The sequence below is a fragment of the Cryptomeria japonica genome, chromosome 11, assembly GCF_030272615.1.
Source record: "Cryptomeria japonica chromosome 11, Sugi_1.0, whole genome shotgun sequence".
In the NCBI taxonomy this organism is placed as follows: domain Eukaryota; kingdom Viridiplantae; phylum Streptophyta; class Pinopsida; order Cupressales; family Cupressaceae; genus Cryptomeria; species Cryptomeria japonica.
In genome coordinates, this window is record NC_081415.1 from 417,138,989 (window position 1) to 417,162,054 (window position 23,066).

Here is a 23,066-nt window from a genome sequence, read left to right on the forward strand (position 1 = left end):
AACTTTCATATCTTCAAAACTAGCTGTGAGCTTGTAACAAAACTTTACTAGAATGCTTATCTAGCCAACCAAAAGCTTTGGGGAGAATTTCACATGATTTCATGCTCAAATAAAAACTTACTGTAAATAGCAACCTCATGTAAATGCAAGGTTGAGACACCATTTTTCCCAATAGACATTAAATACTATTTCTTGTGTATTGTAACTTCCACGACTACAACCTTCCAAAAACACCTCATCCTTACTCAATATCACCACTAGACAACATCACAATGTATGAATACTCATTTATGGACCATATACAACATTTGTACTCCTAAAAAAGTTTCACATCAATGACAACATAACTCAAGTTTCCAATAATATCCCCCTTTGTCATTGATGGAAACACTTATACCACCAACCAAAAATAAACTCTTTCCAATTGTATCTCTCTCTTCTTACTATATCTCTCTCCCCCATTGATCTTCACTGCTCTCCCCGAGAGTAGCCACCACATCAATCCAAGAGACAATAGATAAAATTTGAATCTCCCCCTAGAAAGATGCACCACAACTATGCATCTAGTTTGAAGAAGGAAGGGAAATAACCCCTACTTTCTATCATAGAGACTCAAAAGTATCCTTCAACAGTGCCTTGGTAAATATTTCTGCACTCTGATCCTTGTAGGTACATATTCCAGTATGAATTTCCTCTCTACAACCTTCTCTCTCAAGAAATTATATTGGATAGAAATGTGTTTATCTCTTGAATGCATTACTATATTCTTTGAAATATTTATTGCACTTGTATTATCACACATAATAAAAATTTCTTCATCATACATAACTTTGATATCTTTGAAAGTTTTCTTCATCCACATGACTTGTGTGCAAAAAGATGTTGTTACAATATATTTTGCTTGCATCCACATGACTTGTCTGCAATAGATAATGACACCGAACCCTACTTTTTTCTCAATCAAGAGACCAATCTGTCTCCTAAAAATTTCACCTCCACTTGTACTTCTTCTATCATCAACACATCTAACCCAATCAACATCTGTGTATAATTTCAAAGTAAAAGCATCATTCTTCTTGTACCAAAAAACAAAATCCGAAGTTCCTCAAATACTTGAATATCCAAATCACTACTTGTTCATGTGATTGCTTTGGATTAGCTTGATATCTGGAAACCAAATATACATCATGCAAAATATTTGGTCTTGAAGTACAACAATCCTCAAATCATAGACCTGTATTATTTTTTATCAACTTCCAAAAAACCATCATCCTTACTTAACTTTCAACCAATAGCCACAAGAGTTCCAACTGGCTTACAATTCTCCATACCAAACTTCTTCAACATCTCCTTGATATACTTGGTCTGAAAAATAAAAATACCCTGTTTTAACCGTGTCACTTGTAGACCAAGGAAAAATGATAACTCACCAATCATTGACATCTCAATTTCTGTCTACATTTCTTTTGCAAATATCTTACATACACTACCATATCCTTCAAAAATTATATCATCAACATACACAACAACTATTACTAGTTTATCACCTTCAACTTTGAAATTACTATCTGTTGTACTTTTCTTGAATTTTTTCTACAAGTATCTGTCCAACATTGCATACCAAGCTCTAGGAGCTTGCTTGAGTCCCTAGAGTTCCTTCTTGAGTTTGCACACCATATATGGATCTTTTGACAACTAAAAACATCTGATTATTCAATATACACCTCTTCTTCAAGTTCTCCATTCAAGAATGATAACTTGACATCCATCTAATATACCTTAAAGTTCTTATATGTAGAAAATGCAAGAAACATCCTTATAGCTTCCATCTTAGACACTGAAGAAAAAGTCTTCTCAAAGTCTATAACTTCAACTTGTCAATAAACTTTAAAACCAGTCTTGCCTTGTTCCTTGTGACTTCTCCATCTTCATTCAACTTATTCTGGAACACCCACTTAGTTCATATCACATTCTTGTCCACCAATTTAGGTTCCAATTACCATGTATTATTCTTGTCTATCAGATTCAGCTCCTCATCTATTGCTTTCATCCAACCTTCATCCTTGCTAGTTTCTACAAAAAAATTTGGCTCCACCTAAGATAGGGATCATAAATTTTCTTATTCATTAGTCTCAACAAGTCATCTTCTTGTCTAAACTCCTTTCTCTTTATCTCCATTGATCTTATATTTTGAATGGTTCATTCAGAGATACTTTGTAGGTGCCTCAAGTGTTTGTTTAGGTTCCTTCTCTTCTGCATTCATTTCTTATTTTTGTTATGGAGTTTCCTTCTCTTTTGTAGCAACAAGAGCATCCTCTATCTCAACCTCAGGTATAGGTGCAACATGATTCCATTCCTCACTCACTTTGACATTCATATTTTCTACAATCTTCTTTACCCTTTTTTTGTAACACTATAATGTCTCTCTCTTTGTAGAATATCACAATAATATGTTAGACAATTTAAAATAACTGGAAGGTAACTGAGAGGGGGTGGGGGGGGGGGGGGTGAATCAGTTGTCATCAGATTACCAAAACCTTAAGTAATTAAAAATTTAATACCAGAACACATAAGATCAATACTGGAATGCATAAAAAAATTACCAAAATAGTAGATATACCAATTAAGCACAATCAACAATTAGAGAATAAATACCATCCACATGACACCAAAATTTGTATGTGGAAAACTCAGTAAAGAGAAAAACCACAGTAGGAAGCCTACCCACTATTAGATAATACTTCTGGAGTAAGTATGTGAATACAAATTGAGGGGCTTGCACTTGTAGGAACACCAACAGCCTAGAGCACACTACTCATTACAAAAGGAGTCTCACTGACTACATAAAAATCCAGACTACAATCCAGAAGAAAGAATGAACTGTAATGATAGCATCTCCCATGCTTGAATACAGTTCCAGTTAAGCTCAATACCTCTACAAATTTCTCCCCCTAATGTATATATCTCCTTAAGTTTTTCACATGAATATCTCTCCCCCTTTGACATCAATGCCAGAAATCTGACAAAATAATCAAAGCAAAAACATAAACCACTGAATCACAAGGCTAACTACTCCCCCTGAGTAGTAGCATCACCACATCAGTTCAGAATGAAAAATATATCTGATAATGCATATCGAACTAATGCCAAATAGCATCAATTAGTTTTCTGCCGGAGGGGCAAAAACCCCTAATCTGTCTCCGCGCACTCGTGATTTTCTCTAGGATCACTTTGATATCTTAATGCAATGTAAAAAACATTCATTATATCAGGCCTAGTCTAAGTCAAATATAGCAGACCTCCAATCATAGACTTGTATCTTGTAGGATTTATCGGCTCAGGTTCATCTTTCCTTGTCAATTTCTCACTTGTAACCATAGGAGTACTAAACGGTTTAGAATCTTCCATATTAAATTTCTTCAACATCTCCCTAGCATACTTAGTTTGACATATGAAAATACCTTTATCAGTCTGAGTAATCTATAAACCTAAGAAAAATTTCCTTTCCCCAATCATAGACATCTCAAATTCTTTCTCCATATTGTTAGAAAATTCCATGCACAACTTATCTTCACCTCCAAAAATAATGTCATCAACAAAAACCTCAATAATCAATATATCATCATCAATGACTTTATAATATATATTACTCTTAGCATTACCTTTAGTGAAACCAATTTTTGAAAGATATTTTTCCAACCTTGCATACCAAGCTCTAGGTGCCTGTTTCAATCCATATAAGGCTTTCTTTAACCTGCAAACCATGTTTTTATCATCTGAAAGTGAAAAACCATTAGGTTTCCCAATATAAAATTCCTCATCAAGATCCCCATTCAAAAAATAATACTTAACATCCATCTGATAAACCTTGTAGTTTTTATGTGCAACATAGGCAAGAAATAATCTTACAACTTCAATCCTAGCTACAGGTGCAAAAGTTTCACCATAATCAATTCCTTCCTTCTAAGAATATCCTTTACAAACCAATCTATCTTTATTCCTCACAACTTGTTCATCTTCATTTAATTCATTCCTAAAAACCCATTTAGTTCCAATAACATTCTTATTTTTAGGCCGAGGAACTAAAATCCATCTGTTATTATTTTCAATATGATCTAATTCTTCTTCCATAGCTTTCATCCAACAATCATCATTACATGCTTCAATTACTGATACCAGTTCAACTCGAGAAATTAAACATACCTCTTTAGCATCCAATCTCCTTCTTCTCATTACTCCATTGTTCTTATCCCCAATGATCTAATCTTCTAAATGATTCAACCTTACATACCTAGGAGTCTTCTGATTCTCTGTTCCTCTTTCCTATTCTTCAGTTACTGTTGAGCTTTCTGATACTTCCAGAGTAATTGGTTCAATATTCTATTTCGGTAAAGGTGTTACTGATTCAGTTATGATCATTTCCACTGCCGGTTCTTGCTCATAAACTCTGATTTGACTTTTATTCAGCTCATCAACCTTGACATTAGCTCTCTCCATAATTCTCTGCAATCTTTTGTTATAAGATCTATATGCTTTCCTTTCATTAGAATAACCAAGAAATATTCCTTCATCTCATCTAGGATCAAATTTTCCAATGAATTCATCTCTCCTGATATAATATTTACTACCAAAGATTCTGAAATACTTTACTGTAGGTGTATTGCCAAACCATAATTCATAAGGTGTCTTACTAGTTTCTCCTTTGATATGTACTCTTTTGAATGTATAAACTACTATGCTCACTGCTTCTCTCTAGTAGATATGAGCTAGATTAGCTTCCATCATCATGGTTTTAGCAACATCCAAGATAGTTTTGTTCTTTCTTTCCACTACTCCATTTTGTTGAGGTGTCCGGGGAGCAGAAAATTGTCTCATCATGCCATGCTTCTCACAAAAGTTATTAAACTTACCGGATGTGAATTCTCCACCATGATCTGACCTTAAACACTTAATCTTCAATCCTGTGTCAGTTTCAACTTTAGCTTTAAACATTTTAATCTTTTCAAAAACTTCAGATTTCTCCCTTAGAAAAGTAACCCACATCATTCTAGAATAATCATCAATGATTAGCATAAAATATCTATCACCATGAAAACCTTTAATTCTAGCAGGGCCACACAAATCAGTATGAATAAGATCAAGAACATCATTAGCTTTGTCTTGTATACTCATAAAAGAGGTTTTGACCCATTTTCCCATTTGACATTCTTTACATACAGGATTATAGGGCTTCACAATCTTAGGTATATCTGTAACTACCTTAGTTGAACTAATCTTTACCATGCAATCGAAATTCACATGACATAGCCTTTTATGCCATAGCCAACTCTCATCGATTTGTGCAATCAAACATGTCTTCTCACCAGAATTTAGATGAAATATATTACCTTTTGTCTAAGTACCGGTTGCAATCTCCAATCTAGATCTATTAATGATTTTGCATTTTCCATCCTTGAATTGTAATTGAAATCCCTTATCCACCAATTGTCCTACACTCAAAAGATTATGCCTTAAACCTTCAACATAATAAACATTATATGTATTGTGCTTAGTATCTAATGATATAGTTCCTCTTCCTTTGATCATGCATGCTTTGTCATGTCCAAATCTAACCAGACCGCCATCAAATTCTTGCAAAGATAGAAACTTCCTTTTATCTCCAGTCATATGATGTGAACATCCACTGTCAATTACCCATTCATCCTTATCTTCAATTTTAGCAGCAAGGGCCTTCCCTTCAGGTACATTCTCTTCCATTTCCAGAACATCTTCCTTGATATCCAGGAACACCCATTCCTTTCCATTGTCAGAACCACTAGCATAGTCTTGTGTCGATTCATCATCAGAATCAGTCACACCTTCCTCATCCATAAAGTAACATGATTTATCTCTCTTTTTCCTGTACTTATGCTTGTTCTAATATCCAAGGTTAGGCTTAAAATATCTTCTATCTCTTTCTTCAAATCTTGAATTCCTTTCAGAACATCTAGATGCAAAATGACCTATCTTATTACATGCAAAACATTTAAATGGTGATTTTCCTTCATACTTACTTCCTACCAATCCTTTAGGTACTCTTCTAGCAAATAGGGCTTCAAGTTGCTCAAATTATTCATCTTCTCTTTTTATATCATCCAATTCTTTTGCATATGAAGCTTTCCAATCTTGCTTGCTCGTTGATGATGTAAATGCATGAAAAGCATGTCAAGACTTCACAGCTCCAGAAGGTCCAAATTCTTCAAGCTCAAAAGTAGATAATTTCCCAACCAAGGTATCTCTATTGAAAGAAGTATTAGCCATTGTTATCAATTCATTAATTGTAGTAGCCTTGATCTTATAAGGTGGTGGCAAAGCTCTCAGAACTTTAGAAACCATTTCATCTTCACTCAGAGATCCACCACAACATTGAATTCCCATAACAATTTCATTTACCCTTTCCATGAATGCAATAATTCTTTCATCTTCTTCCATCTTCAAGTTTTTATATCTCACCTGGTAACCATCAAGTTTAGCAATCTTAACAGTAGGGTCACCTTCATTAAGAGTCTCCAACGTGTCCCATATATCCTTTGCTATTGATTTGTCAGTTAATCCCATTATTTGTTGTTCATAAAGTGCACACAAGAGGGCTTGTCTATCTCTACAATCATTCTCAAGTTCCTTATCCAAGTTTGCCAGAGGAGGATTTCCAGAAGATGGATTAAAAGGAGTAACTCCATTCTCTATGATTTCCAAAAATTCCTTACCAAGACATCTTAGATGAGTCTCCATTTGAATCTTCCATACTCTTTAATTTGTTCCATCAAGCCTAGGAATTTCTCTTTGAAAGATAGTAGCAGATGAACTAGATGAACTTGAACTATTAGTCACCATAGGATCTTCCTCAAGCGGTTAAGCTTTTGCAGAGAGGACCAAAGCTCTGACACCAATAGTTAGACAATTCAAATAATCAGAAGACAACTAAGAGGGGGGTGAATCAGTTGTCACCAGATTATCGAAACCTTAAGAAATTAAAAATTTAATACCATAACACATAAGATCAATACCGGAATGCATAAAACAATTACCAAAATAGAAGATATACCAATTAAGATCAAGAAACAATTAGAGAATAAATACCATCCACATGACACCAAGATTTGTACGTGGAAAACCCAGTAAAGGGAAAAACCACGGTGGGAAGCCTACCCACAGTTAGATGATACTTATGTAGTAAGTATGTGAATAAAAATTGAGGGGCCTGCACTTGCAGGAAGGCCAACAACCTAGAGCACACTTCTCATTACAAAAGGAGTCTCACTGACTACATAAAAATCGAGACTACAATCCGGAAGAAATAAAAATCAAGACTACAATCCGGAAGAAAGAATGAATTGCAATGATAGCATCTCCTATGCCTGAATACAATTCCAGTTAAGCTCAATATCGGAGGACTAAATCCTCTACATAAACCCAAATCAATCACCAATGATCGACCAAATCCTCTACATGAATTATTATTACATTATTCGCTCCTTACATATCCATACATGATCTACAATGAGATCTTACATCAAATATATAAAAACCCTTGACCATAAACAATAAGGTCAGACACCAGACAATAAAGCAATTACATAATTATAAAACATGTTGGCTTGAGACCAAACAAATAATATCCAACCCATAAGACATCTTGGAAACACATCGAGAAGTCCAAGCAACACGTTACATTAAGCCGGTCCAAAACCTAGATAATATAAGCTGGAATAGAATAGGTCCAGTACCAAATGCAATTATCCCAATCAGCCGAGTCTCAAACATGATCACCATCAGCATCTTGAATCTCTACAAGCAGCTGCACCAACACCACTTATGCATAATATAAAAAATCTTCAACAAAGCTCTATCGGTGAAATCCTTACCGGATCAACAAACCAAGCTTACCAGCATACATGATAGCATTTGATCACCAAATCAAAACCAAATGACTGAACATGAATCTAAGTAGCATGAATAGCAGATCTAAGACAATTCCAAAGCCAAATCATACCAGAGTATACTAGATCATCATGATCTAACCAACTATAAACCAAACAACCTACCGAGACCAGAAGGATACTGGTAACGCAGCCAAAACAACTAGTGTTGACATGAATGACAAAAAATCAATGTAACACATAATCAATTCCTCCAAATGGCCAACATAATATACCTTCATCAAATATTCCATCAAAATTTCCACAGTCTTCTTCATCTCTTCTTATGTAGCACTTACTTCCAAACATCCTAAAATACTTGACAGTAGGTGATCTTCCATGTCATAGCTCATAAGGTGTCTTTGTGTGATTCACTCTTACTTGAGATCTGTTAATAATATATACAAAATTATGCACTTCTTTCCAATATACATTAGATAGGTTAGCATCTTTCAACACATTTTTAGACATCTCTACAATAGTCCTATTCTTTCTTTCAACCACTCCATTTTGCCAAGGAGTCCTAAGTGCAGATAATTACCTTCTAATACCATGTTCTTCATAAAAATATCAAATTCATTTGATGTAAACTCTCCCCTATCAAACCTTAAACACTTGATTCTAACATCTATTTGATTCTCAACCATGGAATTGAATACCTTAAATCTATGAAATGTTTCAAATTTTTCTCTTAAGAAAGTAACCTGTGTCATTCTAGTGTAATCATCAATAAGAAACATAAAATATCTTTCACCATTTAGTCCTCTTTCCCTTGTATATCTTCATACATCTATATGAATCAACTCCAAGCACCTTGTGGTAGAATACTCCTTGTTTTTGAATTTGTTCCTCGTTTTCTTTCCCATTTGACATTCCTTGCATATTGTATTAGCAAGTTTGATAATATTTGGTAAATATCTCACAACATGAGTTGAGCTTATCTTTACCATGTTTTCAAAGTTAATATGTCCCAACCTTTTGTACCATAACCAACATACACTTCTCTACACCAATAGACAACTACTTCCTTTGTTTCCTTCACATAGTAGACATTGTCATTTGTTCTTATGCCTTCTACAACTATTCTTTCAGAACCTTCTTTTTTGATCTCATATTTGGGTCAATGAAATATGATCTTGTAGCCTTTACTACACATCTAACACACTCAAAATATTATGTCACAAACCTTTAATATAATAAACATCATCTGTCTTATCCTTACCATCAATAGATATGGTTCCTTTATCATAGATAGGTGCAACCTCCTCACCAACAAACTTCACTAATGTACCATCATATTTTTAAAAGTTTATGAACCTCTTTTTGTCACTTGTCATATGATTTAAGTATCTAGAATCAATTATCCAAGCTTTAGGTTCCACTTTCACATGTCGTGCAGTCTTCATAATTATTGAACTTTCACTGTTATTCTCATCATCAAGAGTACCAAACCTTTCACTATCCTTTTATTCTATGGCTAAAAAATAATGTTTCTTCATTTGAGCCATTACCATCTTCATCTTCTAAGGAATAGGTCTCCATTGAACAAAAACTCCTTTTAGACTTATCTTTGTCATCTACTCTTTTGTTTCTGTCATCTCTCCTATAATTATCTCTTCTCTTGTTATTATCATTTTATCTCTTATAGTTATCCTCCTTGAAAGTACATTTAAAAGTGTAATGACCAATTCTTCACAATTAAAACATTAAAGGGTAGCTTACCTTTGTATTTCTTGGATCCTTTCTTTGGTCTTCTCACAAAGTTTGCTTTTGTTTAATCCATGTCATTGATTGTTTCAAGTTCATCTTCAATCTTCTTGGTAACTTTGAATGTTGCTTCCTTCTTCTCATTGTGGTGCTCACTAAGTTCTAAAATTTCGAAGGAAACAAATGATCCATAGAGCTGATCCAAAGTATATTTATTCATATCATGACTTTCTTCAATGGCATACATCTTAAGATTTTAACAATTAGGTAGTCTTCTCATCACTTTTGTCACAACTTCACTTTCTTTCATTTTTCCACCCGCACCTTTGATTGTATTGACTATATTATTGACTCGATGCAAGTAACCTTCAATGTTCTCATCTTCAGACATCCTTAGTGTCTCAGATCTATACTTTAGATTCTGCATTTTGACTTGCCTTCTCTTCTCATCTCCTTCATAAATGTTTCTCAATTAATTTAAAATTTTCTTTGCACCTATGCATCCATTGATCTTAAAAAACTCTAAGTCACTCAAACTACTAATAAGTATATTGCTTAATTTGGCATTATTTTCATGATTCTTGATCTCATCCGGAGTAGTAGGACCACCATTTGAAGCATTGTAACAATTTTTGATAATGTCCCATATTCCAAGTGATAGAGAATTCAAATGATATTCCATCTATGACTTCCAAGAACAGTAATTTGTACCATCAAACCTTATTTCCTTGAAATAGATGTCCTATACCATTGCTGACCTTCCTCAAGTGGTTAAACTTATCTCAAATGAACCTCACTCTGATACAATTTGTTGAACACACCACAAGAAAGAGAGGGGGGGCAAATTAGTTCAAACCTTAAAACAAATTACTTATAATCCTGTTAAACTTCAAACTTATCTCTATAATTTTGAATCATGAAATTGCAAAGCACAACACACACAAGAATATCATATTTACATGGAAAACCCAAGAAGGGAAAAAGCATGGTTAGAATCACACTCACAATAATGAATAACTAATTACAATGTTTTAGGCTCAAGGCCAAGGAATCTCATTGTACCTGATTGGACTTGCAAAACTAAGGCACACAACTTCAAGGCAAGGTATAAGAGACTTGCATTACAAAGACACACAATCTTAGAGCAAGATATAAAGACTGCACAAGCTATCAAAGGACTCATTGTCTTTCCATAGGTACAATAAAATAATAAATTGAAATGAAAAATATCTTCTGAGAATAAAACTATCCTTGAACCATTGTGTCAAGAAAACAATATCATGACAATGATACTTCATTGATTGTCTGAAAACACTCGATCATATTGAAGATATGCTCATCAATGCTCAATATAGATTGAAACTTGCACTTTTTATTCTTCACACGTGCTCGAATATCATTATCATCTAATTCACAATAATCCACTACACAATTCACACATCTACATTTCCATTTATAGAAGGTTATACATTGAAACCCTCAAAAAGATTGACCACAAAAATAAAATAAATGAATTACATAAAGTCGACCACTTAGACCAAAAACACACAATGTGGTCCACTCCAAGAGATAAAGGGTACCCAAATACATCACAAAAAATCTTAATAAGTTAGTTCCAATGAACCACACACACTAACACTTCCTCCAAACTTGACATCAAATGAAATGTGTAAAAAAATAATGAAGCATATTAACTAGTCGACCTAAAATCATCACCCAATGCAAATTAATCCATGCAGATCTACACATGCCATAGTAAGATCCATATCAACATTCTAACTCAACCTCCAATACATATCCAAACCAAAAGAGTATGATCCAAATAAGATAAGTCAATTGAGTCATCTAGAGACCAACATAGCTAACAAAGCCAAACACAAAGCAACATAACTTCGCTTGCCAATCAAAACAACACTAGAAATATGAATTGGAACATTTCATAAACCATATGAACATGTCAACCAAGCCACAACACTTGAACCAACACAACATAGTAATACAAAGCATTCTTTGAACTAGTCCTGGTAGACAACCTCAGTGTCAGCAAATTGTCACAACCAACTTCATCACTTCAACAATCGAGGACCGAAAAAACATGATAGTGCAACATCCACATAATGCATATATTATATCTAGAACTACAAGCTATCATCATAAAAAACTAGAGGAATGCAAAGCATTCTTTCATAAGGACATTACATACTCTTTCTTGCATATTATAACTTCCAATACTATAACCTTCCAAAAACACCTCATCCTTACTCAATATCACCAACAAACAAAATCACAATATTTGAACACTCATTTCCGGACCATATATAGCTTCTAGACAACTAAACAAGTTTGATGTCAATGACAACATAATTCAATTTTCCAGCACCAACATTATACCTAAGATAATAGGTACAAGGGGGAGTGTAGTCACACCCCTTTTCTACTATAAGAGTAAAGAAGAGACTTTTAAAAATCTTGGGGTGAGTTGGTTCCCTAAGAAGGGACACTTAATAACCTTAAATGTTCTCATCTTCAAACATCATTAGTGTCCCAGATCTGTACTTTAGATTCTACATTTTGACTTGCTTGGTCTTCTCATCTCCTTCATAAATGTTGCTCAATTTATCTAAAATTTTCTTTGCACTTGTGCATCCATTGATCTTTAAAAACTCTTCAATAAAGCTACTAATAAGTATATTGTTTACTTTGGCATTATTTTCATGATTCCTGATCTCATCCAGAGTAGTAGGACCACCATTTGTAGCATTATAATAATTTTTGATAATGTCCCATATTCCAAGCGATAGAGAATTCAAATGATATTCCATCTACGACTTTCAAGAGGAGTAATTTGTGCCTTCAAACCTTATTTCCTTTAAATAGATGTCTTGCACCATTGTTGACCTTCCTCAAGTGGTTAAGTTTATCTCCAAGGAACCTCACTTTGATACAAATTGTTGAACATACAACAAAACTGAGAAGAGGGGGGGGGGGTGAATTAGTTCAAACCTTAAAAAAACTTACTTATAATCCTTTTAAACTTCAAATCATAATTAACTTATCTCTACAATTTTAAATCATGAAATTACAAAGCACAACACACACATAAGAATATCAGATTAACATGGAAAATCCAAGAAGGGAAAAACCATGGTGAAAAATAACACTCACAATAATGAATAACTAATTACAATATTTTAGGCTCAAGGCCAAGGAATCTCACTGTACTTGATTGGAATTCCAAAACTAAGGTGCACAACCTCAAGGCAAGGTATAAGAGACTTGCATTACAAAGACACAATCTTGGAGCAAGGTATAAAGACTGCACAAGTTGTCAAAGGACTCATTGTCTTTCAATAGGTGCAATAAAATAATAAATTGAAATGAAAAAGATCTTCTGATAATGAAACTATCCTTGAACCTTTGTATCAAGTAAACGATATCATGACAATGATACTTCACTGATTATCTCAAAACACTATATCATACTAAAGATATGATCATCCAAGCTCAATATAGACTAAAACTTGCACTTTTTCTTCTTCACATGTGCTTGCATATCATTCACATCCAGTTCACAATAATCCACTAAAAAATTCACACATCTACATTTCCATTTATACAAGGTTATACATTGAAACCCTCAAGTAGGTTGGCCATAAATAAAATATACATGAATTACATAAAGTCGGCCATTTAGACCAAAAACACACAATGTGGTCCACTCCAGGAGATAAAGGGGACCTGAATACATCACAACACATCTTACTAAGTTAGTTCCAATGAACCATGCACACTAACACTTCCTCCAAACTTGACATCAAATGTAATGTGTAAAAAAATGATGAAGAATATTAACTAGTCAACCTAAAATCATCACCCAATGCAAATTAATCCATGCAGATCTACACATGCCATTGTAAGATCCATATCAACATTCTAACTCAACCTCCAATACATATCTAGACCAAAAGAGTATGATCCAAATAAGATAAGTCAATTGAGTCATCTAGAGACCAACATAGCTAACAGAGCCAAACACAAAGCAACTTAACTTCACTTTCCAATCAAAACAACACTAGATATATTAATTGGAACATTGCATACAGCATATGAACATGTCCACTAATCCACAACACTTGAACCAACATAACAGAGTAATACAAAGCATTCTCCGAACTTGTCCTGGTAGACAACCTCAGTGTCATTAAATTGTCACAACCAACTTCATCACTTCAACAATCGAAGATGTAAAAACATGATAGTGCAACATCCACATAATTCATATATTATATCTAGAAGTACAAGCCATCATCATAAAAAACCAGAGGAATTGAAAGCATTCTTTCATAAGGATATTAAATACTATTTCTTGCATATTATAACTTCCAATACTATAGCCTTCCAAAAACACCTCATCCTTACTCAATATCACCAACAAACAACATCACAATATTTGAACACTCATTTCTGGACCATATATAACGTCTACACAACTAAAAAAGTTTGACATTAATGACAACACAACTCAATTTTTCAACACCAAAATTATACCTAAGACAATAGGTCCAAGGGGGAGTATACTCATACCCCTTTTCTACTATAAGAGTAAAGAAGAGACTTTAAAAAATATTGGGGTGAGTTGGTTCCATAAGAAGGGACACTTAATAACCTTAAATGTTCTCATCTTCACACATCCTTAGTGTCTCAGATCTGTACTTTAGATTCTGTATTTTGACTTGCTTGGTCTTCTCATCTAATTCATAAATGTTGCTCAATTTATCTAAAATTTTCTTTTCACTTGTGCATACATTGATCTTAAAAAACTCTAAGTCACTCAAACTACTAATATGCATATTGCTTACTTTGGCATTATTTTCATGATTCTTGATCTCATTCAGAGTAGTAGGAGCACCATTTGTAGCATTATAACAGTTTTTGATAATGTCCAATATTCCAAGCGATAGAGAATTCAAATGATATTCCATCTGTGACTTCCAAGAAGAGTAATTTGTGCCATCAAACCTTATTTCCTCGAAATAGATGTCCTGCACCATTGCTGACCTTCCTCAAGCAGTTAAGCTTATCTCAAAGGAACCTCACTCTGATACAAATTGTTGAATACACCACAAGACTAAGAGTGGGGGGGGAGTGAATTAGTTCAAACCTTAAAATAAATTACTGTAGCATCCTAAAATTGCAACACTTGCAATTTCGACTGCATTTCGGTCTTCACGATGGCGACGCAACACGCAACCTGAATGGAGACCCCGAAACCTGATTATGACACCAAAAACTGCATTTTCTTGCACCCTGGCCTGAACCTCCTTTGCACCCTGCTGTCCCGGGAGGTGGGACCAGAGCGCCCAGTGCCCTGGTCCTTCAGGACTAGGGCGCCCAGTGCCTTGGTCCTCCAGGACCATGGCGCCCAGCGCCCTGGTCCCTGGGTCCTATTTTGGGCCCGGTCTCTTTTGGACTTCGGGTCTTTATGTTTGCAAATTGGAAAATTATCTTTCCTGGTCGGCCTAAGGTCAGGAAAATCAGTCTATCAGCCCTAATTGACAAGTATATAAACTACATTCTCCTCTTTCATTCGATATGATGGGAAAAAGCGTGGAAACTATACTCAAGCATTCAAGCATTCAAGCATTCCTTCAAGCAATTGATCATTTCAAGTCTCCATTCAAGGCTAAGTGTTGCATTCAAGACAAGGATTCAACCATTGAAGAGGAGATCACATACTACATGCTATATACAACATACAACATACAACAAACAACAACATCTATACCTTCGCATATAAGGATACAAACATCCTTACAACAAGGTATTAGTACTTGTTTTACATTACATACATTTATATTTACAGCAATTTCTCATTTCTTGGTTAATTCCAAAACCGGGGTTTGACCTAAAGGCAAACCCCTAATCCCTAACCCCCCAATCGTCTTCGCTTTTCTATGTGTAGGTTGCAGGTACGTGGCTGAAATTGAAGATCTGGAATCCTTGTGCAGAGACGAACAGATCCCCCTTCGTTTCGCGGATTTTTCGGAGGACCGTGTGCACGCCGAGCGCCATCGTCCCGTCAACTTTTTCTCAAATTTGCAAGACAGTGCCGTATCGACATTTTACTGCTAATTCCAGGTCCGCAGCTTCATCCTATATCCCTATCTCAGTTTATAAGCGAATCTTTGTCACTTTCTATGCATTCCTAGCTTAATTCTTCTATCAACATTCTTTACAAAAGAGGGTAGCCTTGCTTTCTTAACCCTTGAAACACAATTAGCATCCAATCTTGCATTGTGTGGGATTGGATCTTGTGGGTTTCAACCCCTCTTTTGAATGTAAAGTCTCTTCCCTAAGTGAAAACCATCAACCCTAGTGAATCTCCCTTCTCTCTCTTTGGAGTTGGAAGAGGGGAGAGCAACTAGGGTTCGATCTTGATTTTTCGCTTTACATTTTGGTGAACCCGACGTGAACATCCTTTCTGATTATTCATAGTTAGATCTGAAAATTGGATTCCTTGATTACATTTCTATGTTTGATCTTTTGCAAAATTTTAGAGGTTAATTGCATAAAAACCCTAAATTTTCTTTTTAAGTAATTAAACTTGTGAAATGTTTAATTGTTAATCTTGTTTCAGATCTGCCCTTCTATTACAAATTATCAATTCATATTTATGCTTTAATTTTGAAAATTAAGTGGTTAAGTGTCAAAACCCTAATTTTTGAAACCCTCTTGATTCAACCTTTGTCCGACAATTTCACTAATCAAAACATTTCCAAATCAGCTGTAACTTTGGATTCCGCAATAAAATCATAATATCTTTCATCCCTGAAAATTTGGAAAAAAGTTGCGAGGACCGTGTGCACCCTAAGCGCCATCGTCCCCGACATTTTTTCCGAAATTTTGGGAGCTAGATCTTACTGTATTTTTCTGCTAAAATCCAGAATTTTGGCTGATTTTATCAATGTTAACACCTTCAAAATTACAGTCAAAGTTGGTCTAGCAATTGCTTGGATTGAGGCTTCTAATCATTCAAGAATTGTTGGAATTGAAATTTGTGTCAAAATTGTGTTTCTTACAGTCCTAAATCTGAAAAGTGTGTTATCATTCATTCGAAATTTCAGTGCTTTATTCAAATTCTTGCAATTTGTGACTTTTGATATTAAGTGCTTAATTACAACAACTTTGATTTCCGCTTTCAAAATTGAATTTTGCGTGAAATTGAGTCAATTTTCAAATTTCAAAACTTGCATTGCTTTTGGTATTCCCTCTAAAATCATAAAATTTAAAATTTCAGTTTCCCTCTCTTTTTCAAAATTCAAATTTTGCATTTTTCGACAATCTGGGTAGGGTTCAATTTTGAGATTGCAACTTTAATTTGGCCTATCTACAGATCGTAAAATCACTCAATTTTTTCAGGTTAGCTGTAAAATCATCATAACTTTCATCCCTGCAAATTTTGAAAAAAGTTGCGAGGACCGTGTGCACTCCGAGCGCCACGGTCCCGGACATTTTTTCCGAAATTTCGGGAGATTGTCCTGATTGTATTTAACAGCTTAAATCTGGAAGATTGGCTGGTTTTACTGAAATTTGCTACCTTTAAAATTCAAAATCTTCTCTCTTTCTTTAGTGCATGAGTTTTACAACAATAAGCCCTAGCTACACTATTCCCGTTAGACGAAGCCTTAGAATTAAGTCCTTCCAAGGTTTAATTACTGAGGAGATGGAACCTAATTTGAATGGTCTTTTTAACGAGGACATGGGTAATTCCTCTAATCCTCTTAATGATGAAGAAGCTCTCCATGAGGTTTCTGTAGAACAACTTTCAAAATTGGATAACCAATTTGATGATTTTCGACAATGGATGTCTCAAGAATACCCTGATAGTCAAGCTCTTCCTTTAATTCAGGGTCTAAAACGTATGCTTCAAAGTGATAAGAATGGAATTGATATTTTGCGTGGTATTGCACACATTGTGGATTCGAATGTGATGCCCATGAAAAGTTGTGCCGAAACCTTAGGTTATACACAACCTCCTACTCAAGACAATCATTCTATTCCTTTGACGACTTCTAGTTTTACATCAAACATAATGACTACTTCAATACAAGACATTCCTCCTATGATCACTGGTCATGGGGGAAATCCCTCTTCTTCAATTAACCCTCTTCCTTCATTCAATCCAACTTCTTCATTCATTCCTTCAATGAGTGTTCCTATTATATCACCACAAATGAACATGACGCAAGGGGACAATTCATTTAACCCTTCCATTCCTCCTTGTAGTGTTCCTCCTTTCCAATCATCTCCTATGACTAACTATCATAGTGTTCCACCACCTTACTCTCTACCTTCTTTCAATAACATAACACCTCCATCTCAATCTAACACGTCTAGTATGAACTCTTCAACTGAAGCGACCATTAACAATCTTGCACAAACTGTCTCTTCTTTACAGCAACAAATTGCCTCTATGAATCAATCTAAGTTTAGTGTGCCCACATTCGATGTTGCGAGCCCACTTTCTCTTGATATTGTTCGAGCTATTCCCCCTAAACATGTTGAAATTCCACATTTGGAGCTTTATAATGGTAAGGGTGATCCTCTAACACATGTTAAGACCTTTCAAACAATATGTACCGATTTTGCTTATGACCAAAGGTTGCTTGCAAAATTGTTTACTAGAACATTAAGAGACAAAGCCCTACAATGGTATTGCTCGTTGCCTTCCTATTCTATTACTTCTTTCGAACAACTTGCAAATGCTTTCATTCAACAATTTCAAAACAATATAAGTCCTAAAGTTACTTTGATTGATTTAATGCATTGTAAACAAGGTGTTAAAGAAAAAGTGACTGATTTCATTGGTAGATATAAGCATTTGTATGCTCAAATTTCTTTTCCAGTGCCTGACAATGATATTCAAAGAATCTTTATTTCTAATTTACAGAAAGATATTCGAGACAAACTCCTGTTTTCTGAGTTTACTTCTTTCCAACAGTTGTGCGCAACTCTTCACAATTATCAACTGACTGTGAGTCAAATGGAACAATCACATCCTATGACTCTGAGTGATAAGGGTGATAGTAGTCAACAACCATTTGGGAAGTTTAAACCGAACAGAGAGTCCATTAAAATCAATGAAAACATCATCAACAACAATGTGAATGCAGCATCAGGTGTGTCTCCTATTTCTAAGTTTTTCAAGAAAGAAAGAAAGTTTACTCCTTTGAATGAATCATTGCATAGTATTATGAATAAGTTATTGGAACAAAATGTGCTTACTCTTCCTCCTATAAGGCAAATTGATCCTGCAAAGATTAATTCACCCTATTTTGATAACAAATCTTTTTGTCAATTTCATCGTCAACCTGGGCATGATACTGAAAAATGTTTTGCTTTAAAGGGGAAAATTCAAGATTTGATTGATAATAATACTATCTTTGTTTCTGGTGTGAATGATAAAGGCAACACATCTGTAGCTCCTCCTAACCAAAATCTTCAGATTTTTACTGATCCATTGCCTTCTCATACCTCTAATGCAATTGATACTACTGATTCCTCTGTCTCACCTGATGATCTTGTGTCTATGACTCCGAATGTGATTAACTTTGTGGAGCAATAGAAAATCCCTAAAGAACCTTCCATCACATTTGATTCCAGTGAAACTATCAGGGCACCTGATGGTCCTTTATATATAGTTGCAAAAGTCAAGAACACACCTTGCCATGGAGTGCTTATTGATCCTTCGTGTATGGTTAATGTCATTACTGAAGAATTTCTTTTTACTTTGCAATTGAATCAAGTGATCTATGACAAAACAGATGTGATTGTGAAATTATTTGATGCATTTTCTTCTCCTGCAATTGGTTCTATTACATTACCTATTGAGGTCCGTAACAAATCCCTTGATGTGAACTTTGCTATTATTCCATCTTCTGAACAATTTCGTGTGAAGCTAGGCTATCCTTGGCTATCTTCCATGAAAGCTATTGCTTCTCCTATTCACAAGTGTTTGAAATTTCCCCATAATGGTGAAGTTGTTACTGTCAATCATAGTCTCTTTAAACCAGCTGAGAGAACTTCTAGTGTTCCTATTGATTATTTTTGGCCTAAACAATTCCAATCTCTTCCTCCGCGAAGTGATCATCTTTTTAAATCTTATCAAAAGTGGAAAACAGATATGATCCTGTCTCTAAGTGAACCTAGAACACCCAAACTTGACATTCCTATCATCCTTGAGAAGGAAGTTCTTCCTTTGAAAGATAAAACTAATGTCTTTCCTCAAGAAGATTCCCAACCCATTACTATGGATGTGACTATGTCTATATCTAATAAACTTCCTAAAAGTAGACCTATCCCTCCTCGTCATGATGGACTTGGTCTCCTTCCTAAACCAAATATTCCTCCCTTATATGGAGCAGTTCCTCCTCCTTCCTTCTATAGAGAGAAGAGACCTTCCTCTTCTCCTATTGTCCAGCCTAAGAGACCACAACCTAAACACCCAAGTGATAAGGATGAGAACATTCCTCCTCAATCTTCGCAACTTCCTACTAAGACTAGACGAAATCGTTCTGCACGTGAACGCCAGCGAAAGCGTCATCTTAGAGCTCAGGCAGCTGCTTCTCAAACTTTGCAATCTCCAAAAACACCTTCAACAAGCATTATTCCATTTTCTCCTTAGCCGACGATTGAGCCTAAATCTCCACCGAAATCTCCTAAACATAAGATGCATGATGGTCTTGATCCTATGCGTGTTAAAGATCCTATTTTTATAAATCTTGATGATGATATAGATGAAAATGTTATTCATGATGCAAATGTTACTCCTGTTCATTCTGATAGTGAATATGAACTTGTTGATATTGATAACCATTTATCTAATGAATTTTCTAAAGCACTTATCCTAGCTCCTAGACAAGAACACCGTGGCTCGGAACATGAACATAGCCCTTGTTTGGATCTTGTGATAGCTCCATCTGCTGTGTTGGATGTTCCTCCTCTAGCGTGTTCCCTACCTTCCCGAAACATTGATCAGCAAGATCGGGGGGTAGATGACGTGCTAGACTAGTTTCATTAGCATAGCAGATTCTCTCCTCCTCTCTTTTGTTACTTCTTCTATGTGTTATTCTCATTCTTCTATTTGTTGTCCTTAGTGTTGTCTACTTGAGGATGATGCAAAGCATTGAGATCTCTTGGTCTCTCTCATGTTGACTCAAAAGACACATGTGTTCCCTTCTTCTAGGTGACCTTCCTTGATTGGGGAATGAAGAACAATTATGCATACATATGATATACATGAATTATCATACAGCATACTGACCCCGAGGAAAGCGAAGTCACCTTGTGCTTTGTGTTTTGTGTCTATTATCCTTGGGCTTACCTTACACTTGGGGGCTAAATCCTTGTGATAACGTGCTCCTTTCTCATTTCTTATATGTATCACTACCTTAAAGCAATCACCCCCGGTGAGGCGTGTGCGATCGCTTTAATGTAGGGGGGCATACATCCCGTTCATATCTTTTCAAGATACTTGAGAATTTCTTGGCAAATTTAGCCTTGCCTTGAAAATTTTTGATATCTTTCTTGCATGACTCATAGTGAGGGAACCTTACTACTGACAGTCATGGTTCTCCCTCGTGATCTTCCCTTTTACTTTTTCAATCGAAGTCATAAGATCCTTAGTCCACTGGGGGCTTGGTGTATCTTGCCTCCTTGACATGGTGAAAGTCTTTCAATGTTGTTTCCTTGTACTTTACCGGAAGTATGAGCGTACGCTTATACTCTCGCTAAAGTGGGGGCTAAATGTAGCGTCCTAAAATTGCGACACTTGCAATTTTGACTGCATTTCGGTCTTCACGACGGCGACGCAACACGCAACCTGAATGGAGACCCCGAAACCTGATTATGACACCAAAAACTGCATTTTCTTGCACCTTGGCCTGAACCTCCTTTGCACCCTACTGTCCTGGGAGGTGGGACCAGAGCGCCCAGCGCCCTGGTCCCCCAGGACCATGGTGCCCAGCGCCCTGGTCCCTGGGTCCTATTTTGGGCCCGGTCTCTTTTGGACTTCGGGTCTTTATGTTTGCAAATCGGAAAATTATCTTTCCTGGTCGGCCTAAGGTCGGGAAAATCAGTCTATCAGCCCTAATTGACAAGTATATAAACTACATTCTCCTCTTTCATTCGATATGATGGGAAAAAGTGTGGAAACTATACTCAAGCATTCAAGCATTCAAGCATTCCTTCAAGCAATTGATCATTTCAAGTCTCCATTCAAGGCTAAGTGTTGCATTCAAGACAAGGATTCAACCATTGAAGAGGAGATCACATACTACATGCTATATACAACATACAACATACAACAAACAACAACATCTATACCTTCGCATATAAGGATACAAACATCCTTACAACAAGGTATTAGTACTTGTTTTACATTACATACATTTACATTTACAGCAATTTCTCATTTCTTGGTTAATTCCAAAACCGGGGTTTGACCTAAAGGCAAACCCCTAATCCCTAACCCCCCAATTGTCTTCGCTTTTCTATGTGTAGGTTATAGGTACGCGGCTGAAATTGAAGATCTGGAATCCTTGTGCAGAGATGAACAGATCCCCCTTCGTTTCGCGGATTTTTCGGAGGACCGTGTGCACGCCGAGCACCATCGTCCCGTCAACTTTTGCTCAAATTTGTAGGACAACGCCGTATCGACATTTTACTGTTAATTCCAGGTCCGCGGCTTCATCCTATATCCCTATCTCAGTTTATAAGCGAATCTTTGTCACTTTCTATGCATTCCTAGCTTAATTCTTCTATCAACATTCTTTACAAAAGAGGGTAGCCTTGCTTTCTTAACCCTTGAAACACAATTAGCATCCAATCTTGCATTGTGTGGGATTGGATCTTGTGGGTTTCAACCCCTCTTTTGAATGTAAAGTCTCTTCCCTAAGTGAAAACCATCAACCCTAGTGAATCTCCCTTCTCTCTCTTTGGAGTTGGAAGAGGGGAGAGCAACTAGGGTTCGATCGCGATTTTCCGCTTTACAATTACTTATAATCCTTTTAAACTTGAAATCATAGTTAACTTATGTCTACAATTTTGAATCAAGAAATTGCAAAGCACAACACACAAGAATATTAGATTTACATGGAAAAACCATGGTGAGAATCACACTCACAATAATGAATAACTAATTACAATGTTTTAGGCTCAAGGCCAAGGAATCTCACTGTACCTAATTGGACTTGCAAAACTAAGGCGCACAACTTCGGGGAAACGTATAAGAGACTTGCATTGCACAGACACACAATCTTAGAGCAAGGTATAAAGACTGCACAAGCTATCAAAGGACTCATTATATTTCAATAGGTACAATAAAATAATAAATTGAAACAA